At 51.6% G+C, this 10933-nt stretch overlaps 1 non-coding gene across 1 annotated transcript; it reads right to left on the bottom strand.

Moving 5' to 3' along the window:
- Positions 1–10525: 10525 nt before the first annotated feature.
- Positions 10526–10631, bottom strand: LOC126869087 (U6atac minor spliceosomal RNA). The gene has a single exon (XR_007690825.1). It is a non-coding gene; the product is annotated as a U6atac minor spliceosomal RNA (small nuclear RNA).
- Positions 10632–10933: the final 302 nt, after the last annotated feature.

Below are 10933 nucleotides of genomic sequence, written 5' to 3' on the forward strand. Positions count from 1 at the left end.
GATTTTGACATAGAATTCTATTTACTCTTCTTCTGTCAACTCTTTTATTGGTTCCCATGCAAAAGTTAATTTTTTGTATGTATCATGGAAATAAAGAATTATGAGTTTCAATTGAATTTTTTGTTGTTCTGAAAATGTGTTGTCAGCTATTCCAAGGTTGGTATGATTTTGAATAATCGAATGGATCTTCCTAAGCCAAATTCACCTATCTCATCTTTGGTCAATTGGTAAAAGGAATTGTCGTTTGGTTTCAAATCAAGTCGTTCAAGAATTCCTGTCGCTTGCTTCTATTCATTGAAATGTTCTGTATGATCTATAACAACTTCATTCTTGAGGATTTCTGTTTTTGTGATCGCTTGAACTTTGGATGAACTATCGGCTACCATGTTATCTTTACCCTTTACGTATTCAATCTCGTATTCATATTCTTTTAATTTTAATCTCCATCTCATTAAACGTGATGAAGGATCTTTACAATTGTTTAGCCATTTCAAAGCTTAATGGTCTGTCTTAATTATGAATTTACGTCCTACCAGATATTGTCTTACCCTTTTTATTGCCAATACGATTGCTAGAAGTTCTTTTTCAGTTGACGTGTAGTTTTATTCAGGTGGGTTGACTATTCTTGAACTAAACAACATGGGTGTCCGTCTTGTGAGAGAACTGCTCCTAATCTTTCGTTACTTGCGTCGGTCGTTAGCGTGAAGGTCTTTGTAAAATCTGGATAAGTTAAAATCGGTGCTTCACATAATTTTTGTTTCAATATTTCAAAACTGTCTTGTTGTTCGTTCGTCCAGTGAAAGCTAATATCTTTCTTAATTAAGTCAGTCAATGGTTTGGCTATCTTGGAAAAGTTACGTATAAATTTTCTATAATAATCGGTCAGTCCTAAAAATGATTTGACCTCGATTGGGTTCCTAGACGTCCTAAAATCTTTCACGGGCTTGATTTTCTTCGGGTTCGGTTTAACTCCTTCGGCTGCTACTAAATGTCCTAAATATTCAAGCTCTGGTTTGAGGAATTTGCATTTATCAGGCTGTATCTTGAGTCCTAATTCTCTAAATCTTTGCTAAATTTTGATTATGTTTTTGAATTGTATCTCAGAAAATTATAATGTCGTCTAAATATACGAAACAATTAACATTGACGAACCTTTTTAATGCTGTGTCCATCATTCGTTGAAAAGTTGCGGGTGTATTTTTCAGTCCAAATGGCATGCGATTATGATGGAAGTGGCTTTGTGATGTGGAGAATGCAGTATATTCCTTTGAGTTGGGATTCAGGAATTTGGTGGAATCCTGATGACAGATCTAGCACTGAGAATAATTTCGCGTATCCTAACTGACTAAGAATATCTTTGATATCAGGTAAAGGATATGCGTCTTGATTGGTTAGTTCGCTTAGTCTTCCGAAATCAATCACAATTCTCCATTTCTGTTTGCCTGAGGCGTCTGATTTCTTAGGTACTACCGAAACAGGTGATTTTTCTTTTATTTGTTTATTTAGGCCAAGATACAGTTTTAGATACATATTCACAATAAACGGTGAATTTTTGTAATGATATGTTAGTCAAAGGTACCGATACGCGGCGGTACGACGTAGCCATGCTGTATTATGTGTCGGCGCTTTACATTTTTCGTGTATAATACAATTTTTGGGTTTAAGCTGCTGGGGAGAGGAGCTTTTTTATGAATTTTTTTTTATTTTTTTCTGTCCTGAAAACTTGGTCGCAAAACAGGACGCTTCGATAGTCTGCTTTTTGGGTGCTGTGTAACTTTGGGGAGGGGTGGGATGAGAGGGAGGGGGCGGGGGGGATGTCAAATAGGTTTACCGAAACAGATGAATTGTAAGGCGAATCTGATTCTTCCATAATATTTATACTTGGCATTTCTTTCATTTGTTTCTCGATTTCAGCTTTATGGCATTCCGGGGATCTACGCGATTTAGTATTTATGATTTTGTCTTGTTTCAAAGTTATTGTGTGTTGTGTCAAATTTGTACGAGATAAAAGATCAGTCTCTAAATTGAATACATCGATATAATGAATCAAAATCTTTTCAATCGGTATACAAAGTTCGGGTTCTATATGATCTGTTCTCACTACGCTTTTCAATTTAGCAATTTGTTCTAGGTCTTTACTATTACCAATTTCGTTAGAGATTACTTGATTTGTCTCACTAGACTTGAAGAAGCATACTCCCGTCGGTTTGCCTTCGAGGTAGATAGTTTGAACTCTCCTTTCTCCTGGTTGAACAACTCTAGGTTTCTGAAAATACAAGACGTTATTGTCCAATCTGATTTCATCATTTGAAATTTCATATTGATATTGTTCAAGACACGATAATCCTATAATTACGTCTTTAATCAAAGGAAAATCGTTAGGTACTACGTGAAATTTATAAGGTTTATCTAAAATAATGATTCTAACAAATCTATCAATGAAATATTTGTCTTGTCCCATATAAAAAGTTTAAGGTTCGTCTGATTTGAATATCTTAGTGTCCGATTTATTTTCTTTGATTAAATTTATCCCTGCTCCGGTATCAATTAGATGAATTCGTTCTCTTGCAATTCCTCTGAATGGTATTAGTTAGTACCCGTCCAGTTGTTGTGTTAACCTTTGATATGCTTGGTCTTCCGTTGTCATTTCTCTCTGTTGCTGTTGATCCTCGTTCTCATCTGTTCTGATCTGGTTTATTCGTGTGGTTGGTAGGGTTTTTTGGCTGGCCAACTGAAAATTTTGACATTGTGGTGCCACGTGTGCCGATTTACCACATTTGAAACATTTTACTTGTCGTCGATCAGCAAATGGTATACGTTCCGGTTTAGAAAATGGTGTGTTGAAGTGGTTACCACTTGTAAGAAAACTCTACATCTGGTCTTCTTAGTTTTCTCAAGCACTGACGCCATCGACAGCGCGTAGACAAAAGACTGCGACGAAGTCAAGCCATAAACAGTAGACAGGCGACGTTGGCTTCAGGATTTTTCAGTTATTGGGTATCGCAGCTAGCGTGCGGATCTAGACCAGCTCAAATTGTATTCTTACTTATTACACTTCTATTTAAATATATTTTCTGCCTTACAATTTATCCACGTGTTTTCTCTGTTTACACATCGAATAACCTCAACATTTTTGAACCTTCAACATCTAAGCGTGCGTCGCGTACAACACCTTGTTACTTTAGCTATCAATCGAATTAATTGTGCATTTCTAATTAAGAAGTTTGTGGCGGATGAAAAGAGTTTTGCGTTTCGTCCCGGGACTATCGGCGGACTCGTCAGTAAGGCTATGCCCGGTAGTCCCTGCCTTAGACGTGAGGGAGTCTCGCTAGGTGCGGTATTTGTATCAATCGCTCGTATATTCGACCGCTAGCGAGTTAGACAGACTCGTTGTCGTCGTAGCCCTCTGGTGTTGGCGGTTGGTACCCGCGGATCGCCCGGGAGGTGTTGCGCCGCGTTGATGCCTCGACCTGTCGGCGTCCTATTGATACCGATCCGCCACAAGTTATTGGAAGAAACATTAATTATATCCGTTAATTCAGAGTAAATTCAATTCACCCACCCCTATTATCGCAACAGAAATCAGGGGATCCATCATTTCGTGGCGTCGATTATCTAATCGTAACGGGAATTTACGACTCCCGTTGACGTGCTTTCTCGCGATCGCGTCTCCCCGCGAATGGTCGAAATATTCGGCATAAAATTCTGGTTGGCGTGTGGTGTCAATAGCAAGTATACAATAAATGGATTTCCCTATTTGGCAAAGGATGAGAAGGGAGGAAATTCAATTCCACTTAGAGAATTCGTTGCTCTGAAGCTGATGGAACCATTCACAGGATGTGGAAGGAACCTAACAACAGATAATTTTTTTACGAGTGCATCACTGGCTACAAAGCTACTCGCAAAAAAAACTACAATCGTTGGAACAATCCGTGAAAATAAACGGGAATTGCCAAAGATAGACAAAGATCGAAAGGACAAAATGACTCTGTTTTCAAGCAAATTTTATATTTCGAATCAAATTTCTTTTACGGTGTATAAACGCAAACCAACAAAAAAAGTGTTTGTGCTAAGTTCCATGCATAAAGTGATAGAAATTGAAAAAAGCAATAAACGTATACCGGAAACGATTAGATTTAATGATACAAAATTTGGAGTAGATGTATTGGACCAGATGTCAAGGAATTACAGCGTGAAGTCAAAATCTTGTAGGTGGCCCCTCCAGGTATTTTTCAACATTTTGGACCTAGCCGGAATAAATGCCTGGATTTTGTATAAAGAAACAATCGATGAAAATATTACAAGACAGGAATTTTTATTCCAATTAGCTAAAATGATGCTATAAAACTATCAACAAGTTCCGATACGTTATCACGAAAAACTTGTCAAGTGAGAAATTGTAAAGGTTACAAAACTACAAAAATCTATTCAATATGCGGGAAATATGTATGCGGCAAATGCACATTTGATAATAAGATAATTTATAAAAAATGCAGCGGGGTTGAATAAGATATCTCTACATAAATTAAAGTGCAATTTTATTTAAGTCTATAATTGAAATTAAATAAATGTAAATTTGGACGACATTTCCTGACAGATCATCATTTTATATACATTCAGTTATAAATTAACCATTATTTAAGTTAAATTATAAAAACTATTATTTTTCAAATCAGCGGGCATTTTGACCGCGCCCGGTAGGAATAGGTAGCACAAAATGTCGGTAGGTTTAGTGTTAAGCCGGTCGGTGTTCGCCGCGTTTATGGACGGCTGGTCGCCTTTTCCTGTTTCCACTTACACGGGGATGAACACTTTCTCGCACGTTCACGCGGAATACTTCGTGATAATAACACAGGCCGGAATCATGCGTCCTTTCTCGCGACCTTTCTTTTTTTTTTTTCGTGGAGAAATCCTCATGGACACCCGCTAGCGGGTAGTGTCGGACTCTTACCGACTAAAACTCCACGGTGGCCTGTCCTGACGCCTGAATCGAGATGCACCCGGGATCTCTCCCGAATTACTACCGGTTACCCCCGGGCGTCTATCTCTCCTTTCGTCGAAGGGAGGCGTCCTGCTCTTCTTGGACCGCTAGGGGGGGACCACGCCCCCTAGCGCCTCGCTCCTGCTGCGTCATCCTGGGGATCCCGTCCCCTGACGCCTCTTCCTGGTTCTTCGTGCTCCTACGGTGGCCGCGGCGGCGCCGATGGCGGCGTCGCGCCCCTGTGGCGCGTTGTGTTCCTCGGGTGCTGCGATGTCCTGGACGGATCGCGGGCTCGTTCCCGGTTTCTTTCCGCCCGCTCCTTCGCCAGCATGACCTGCTCGCAGTAAGTGCGGATGGCGGCGAACTCCTGGCGCCCTCTGAGCATGGCCGCGACGACCGCTTCGGGGGCTAAGCTCTCGCCGATTTCGAGCTGTAGGACGTGTCGTGGTTCCGCCCACGCCGGACAGAACTCCAGCGTGTGTTGCGCCGTGTCCTCCTCTTCCTCGCAGTGGTGACAGATGGACGTCGCCTCTCGCCGAATCCTTAGCAGGTACTCGCCGAATACTCCGTGGCCGGTGAGCACCTGCGTCATCCTGAAGGTCAACGGCGCTCCGCCTCGATCCCTCCAGGCCTCCCAGTTGGGAAGCACGGCGCGAACGGCCCGGTGCGGCCGCACGGCGTCTTCCTGGATCAGCTGCGAGCGCCATCGTTTCCATGTCTCCTTCTTCGCCTCCTCCCGGATGTTCGGGGCCGGCTGGCTGGCGGTCGATGGCGTCGGGCCCCTCTGGTGTTCGTACACGCGTTCGAGCGCCAGGGCTTGCAGCTCGAACGGAGGGGACGCCGCCAGCACGGTCGCCGACGCGTACGACGTCGTCCTGTAGCCTCTCGCTATGCGGATAGCGGTCGTCCTCTGCAGCCTCCGCAGCAAGGTCAGGCTGCGGCGACTGGCCGTCAAGCTTCTGGCCCAGACGGGTGCCCCGTAGAGGACTCGGGACCGAACTACTCCCTCGTAGAGTCGGCGGACTCTCGATCCTGCTCCGCCGATGTTCGGTAGGAGGCCGCACAAGGCGTTGGCTGCGGCCGTCGCCTTCGGGACCAGTTGCTCGAAGTGCGGTCCGAAGGTCCATCCGCTGTCGATCGTGAGACCCAGGTACTTCATCTGGCGTTTCACCGGGACCTCTTCTCCGCCGATGTTCACCGACAGTCCGGGAGGAGGTGTTCCTCTTCGTCGCTGGTCGAAGAACCACAGTGCCTCGGATTTGGCCGGCGACACCGTCAAGCCGAGCTTCCGAATGGCGCGTACCGCGCACGCCACGGCGTCCTCCGTGCGGTTAGCCGTATCGTGTCACCACCGTCCCCCGGCCAGGACCAGGGTGTCGTCGGCGTAGCACACCATGCCTGCTCCCGGGGGCATCGGACATCGGAGGACGGAGTCGTAGGCCGTGATCCAGAGTATCGGTCCCAACACCGACCCCTGCGGAACGCCGCGCTCGATCCGTCTTCTTTCCTCCCCGTTCTTCCCGGCGTAGACGATGTATCTGTCGGTCAGGTACGCCCGGATGATCCCTACTAGGTATGCCGGGACCTCGAAGTGTCGCAGGGCTTCCATGATCCTGGTCCAGGGGATCGAGTTGAAGGCGTTGGTGACGTCGTGCGATACCGCTACTGCCACCCCTTCTCGAGAGACCTTGTCCTCGGCCATGGTCTGCACCCTCTTCATCTTGCCCACCTCGTCCAGCAGGCATATCGGCCTGTACGCGGACGGCGAGTCCGGCGGGCGGCCCTCTTTCCGCAGCAGGACCAGTCTAGCCGTCCGCCATGTCCGGGGGTAGACGCCCTCCTCTAGGCATCTGGTGAACAGGTGTCGCAGGCGGGGGGTCATGGTGACGATCGTCTCCACCCACGCTCGGCCTGGTATTCCGTCCGGACCGGGTGCCACGTCGCGGGATGCCATCCTCCTGGTTGCTTCGAAGAGTTCTTCTTCGGTCACTCGCAGTTCTTCGCTCCATCCTGTTGTGGTCGTTGTCGCTGCCTCCTCGTCGTCGTCATAGTCGTCATCGACGGAGGGGGAGGATGGCGCTGGTTGGCTCGCGTCCGTGTCTTCCGGCGGGAACAACGTCCCGACGACGTTGTCCAACAGCGTCGGCTCCATGTCCGAGGTCAGCGGGGGCGCCGAGGGTCGTAGCTTCTTTGTGACCACTTTCTACGGCCGTCCCCACGGGTCGGATTCGACCTCCTCGATCAGCTCCGTCCAGCACCGAGATTTCGCGGTCTTGATCTCCCGCTGAAGAGTCCGTCTCGCCTCTCTGTACTCCTCGTAGCGGCGGGAGATCTCGTCCTCGTCGCGCGTCAGTCTGCGACGACGGGCCCTTAGGAATCTTCTGCGGGCCCGAACGCAGTTCTCTCGCATCTCGGCGATCTCCGGGGTCCACCAGTACGTTCCCCGGTCTCGTCCGCCCCCCGGGACGGAGCGCGGCATCGAGGCGTCGCACGCCGCGGTCATGTATCTTCGGAGCTCCTCCGCCTCCTCGTCGATGTCTCCCTGCTCGGTCGCCCGTCGGGCGTCCCAGCTCCAGACGGACACGATCGTGGCCGCCCGCAGCATCTCCTTGTCCATCTCCTTCAGGCGCCATCGCGGCGGCGGCGGCGGCGGCGGCGGGCGGCGACGGTTCTCTCCCGGTCGTCGTCGTCTCCTCCCGGCGTCGTCCTCGGTCCCCAGGGTCACCTCCATCAGAATGTAGAGGTGGTCGGAAAGCGTTTCCACCCCCTCGGCCACTCTCCAGTCGTGGATTCGCCTGAGCAGCTCCGGGGTAGCCCACGTGATGTCCACTACCGAGGATCCTCTCCACGCCACGCAGGTGCTCGCCGAGCCCCTGTTCGCCAGCAGGAGCCCCAGACAGCAGAGCTGCCCAATCGGTGAGCATCCTTCCTCGGGAGTTGGTCCTGGGATTTCCCCATTGCGTCGAATGGGTTACCGAGGTTGCATTGCAGTAGGCGCTTGAATTATGCGGTCACCTCCATGGCCTCCTCCCGGCCGTCCGCCGCTGTTGGTTCGGCGGCACTTACTGGTGTCCCTTCCGCGGATGCTGCTGCTGGTTGGTGGATCGGTCGCTTTCTCTTGACTTTCGGTGGGGTGCATGCCTCTCCGCCCATCCTGTGGTTCGCGGGCGCCCCGAGCGACTCGCACAGGGGGCACTTGGGAGTGGAGGCGGGACAGTCTCTGGCGCGGTGTCCGTTCCCGCCGCACCTGTAGCACAGGTGCCCTCGGTCTTCGCTGGATACGCAGGTGGCGCGTACGTGCCCCAGTTCCAGGCACCTGAAGCACTGCAACGGTCGCTTCGGGATGGCCCTTATCCTCGCGGTTGACCAGCCGATGGCTATCTTCTCTGCCTGGGCCAGCTTGCGGGCTCCTGCTGCTGGACACTTGATCCATGCCGTCCCGAAGCCGCCTCTGGTGGCGCCGATCTCGCCCACCTGTATCTCCGCGCTGCCGCATCCTGCCGCCGAGGCCAGTGCTTTCTGCAGCTCCTCCCTCTTGACCGAGATGTCTATCCCGGTCACGCGTAGCTCCGCCATCCTGGTTGGAGTGGCGATTCTCACCGCCGTCGGGTCCAGCGCCTCGGCCAGACGCGTCGCCAGTAGCGTCGCCTTTCCTCTGTCCTTGTCTCCAGGGACTTGGATTATGATGGCACCCGTCATCGCCTTTTTCATATCTAGACGCTCCATGCCGAGCTCCGAAAGCGGGATCTTTGTTCTGGCTGCTTCCAGGACGTCGGCGTACGACATCCTCACTCCCTCGTTCAGCGTCAGGGTCACCGCGGATGTTCGCGGTGCGCGAGGGGGCGTGGTCAATTTGGGTGTCTTCGGTGGTCCTTTCTACGTTGCGGGGGCGCTCTGTTTCGGTGCGCCTGTCGTCCTGCCGGGCTGGGGCTGTTGCTGCCGTGCTCGCGTCGGTGGTGGCGCGGTCGGTCCTCTTCTTGCCGCCTCTCCTTCGGCGGCGACGGTTGTCTTCGTCCCGTTCGTCTTCCTCCTTCTCCTTCTTTTCTTCTTCGTTTCCGCCAGTTCCCAGCCCCCATCCTCCTGTTCCCTTGGGGGCGACGTCGGTTGGACAGCGCGGGAATCGACGGAGCGGTCCTTGCTCGGTCGTGCTTCGGGGGGTGCCATCGTGTGTCCCCGAATCGTTCCTCTATGGTCCTGAGAATGGAGGGTCTTAGTTCTCAGACTACTCTTTCCAGGGCATCTAGGCGTGTCCTGTCGTTTCCGCCTTCTCGTGGAGGACGGTCGTATTCGGGCGTCGCGTCGGCGCATCGCGGGCATTCGTTGACGCGAGCAGCCAGTCTCCTCAGTTCCTGGCGGAGGGCTGCGTTCTCCTCTTCCAGCACGGTCAGCCTCGTGTCTACGTCGTCGGTGCCTCGCGCTGGCCTCGTCCTCCTCGAGGATTCCGTGTTCCAGGCGGCGGTGATGTAACTCGCCGCGTTCTTCAGGGATCTAATGTAGGTCCCCTTGAGGTTTGATGACGTCGTCGCGACATGCATTATCTCGGACACGTGCATCGTCAGGCCCGCGCTGATGTCTGCCGGGGAGCTCGTCCTCATCTGCGCCTCTAATTCTTCGGACACCTCCGGGGTTGTGGCTGCTATTCTCCTCTTCTTCCCCCTGGATGCCGCCGAAGCCGAGCGCGAGGTGATCGAGGCGGCCGAATCCTCGTCGTCGGACCTCGCTCGCGCCCGTGATCCTCCTGCCATCGGTGACGTGCCATCGTCCAGCATCGCTGGTGCGAGAAAGACGCCCTCCGGCCTGTCCGCGGCTCTTAGCGAGCGTCTTGTCACCCTCTTCGGAGATTCCTCCGCCGTTTCTATCATGTTGTTATCCGGTTGTCCTCCTGTTGTCCTCCTCCTGTCTCCTGTTCCATCGCCAGGCGTAGAAACACGTCCGGGGGCCTGGCGGTCCACCCTCGAACGGCCGTGGTCGCGAGATGTCGACGCAGTGGGCCCCACTTCACTACCCACGGCTGCGCCGGTACTGGGGTATCCCTCCCTTGCACCGTATACTTTGTTGTTTACGTTTTCAATATCCATGTTTCTTATTTTGGTTTTTAGCCGAGGTCGTCAACGATGTGTCCTGTCCTGGTGCCGCTCACTCTTTTTCACACCCTGATCCGGTCAGAGCTGGTGCAGGTGTGCCAGGGAGCCCCTTGTGATGAGGTGGTGAGTGGTCCTGACAGGCGTGGGGCCCACTAACTTCTCCGAAATTCTCCGCACCGGATCGGCGAACTGGCTAGTGCCGCGGACACCGGCCAGCCGCTACCCGACTATAAGAAATATCAGATCCATCGGTGTTTCCCAGGGTAGTCCTGTGTCCCGGGGGCTTCTGCCTGCCTCGTGCTCCTTGGATAGTCCCAGAAAAATGGCTTCGGTGCGCCTCCTTCCTCTTCGTCAGCGCCCGCCGAACGGTCACCCATCCTTGTCCGTGCCACGGCGACCGTTGCTTAACCTTCGTGATCGATGGGAAACTAGCGTTTCCACCGCGGCTAAGCGGGTGCTGACAAAAATCTGGTAAGAGCCTCCGAAAGGCGACCTGTGCCTTACCATTTATATGTGTTCCATCCTTGTCTAGGGGAGTGCTAAACGTCTCTCCTTTCATACTACACTCCTTTCTCGCGACCTGGAACGGCTCCGACCTCTTGACCGCCAGTGTCGACGCGGACGGTGGTTAATGTTCATCGCGCTCACCTCGGCCCTTAATTGGTTCATTTGGTCGTTAAACGTATTAAAAAGCGCGAGCCAGGGAGCCTCAGCCGGTTCCGCGTGCGCCGGGTGGTCCGCTATCGTTGCTACCTGCAAAGTATGTCCCGTATCTCCTTTGAACTCCTCCGCGATGAGGTCCGCTGATCGCATCGTATGCGCCTGATGCGGGCGGCGAGCTTCCTCAGATGGTGGTAAAATTGGGACT

Source organism: Bombus huntii, chromosome 8 (assembly GCF_024542735.1).
Source record: "Bombus huntii isolate Logan2020A chromosome 8, iyBomHunt1.1, whole genome shotgun sequence".
Classification (NCBI taxonomy): domain Eukaryota; kingdom Metazoa; phylum Arthropoda; class Insecta; order Hymenoptera; family Apidae; genus Bombus; species Bombus huntii.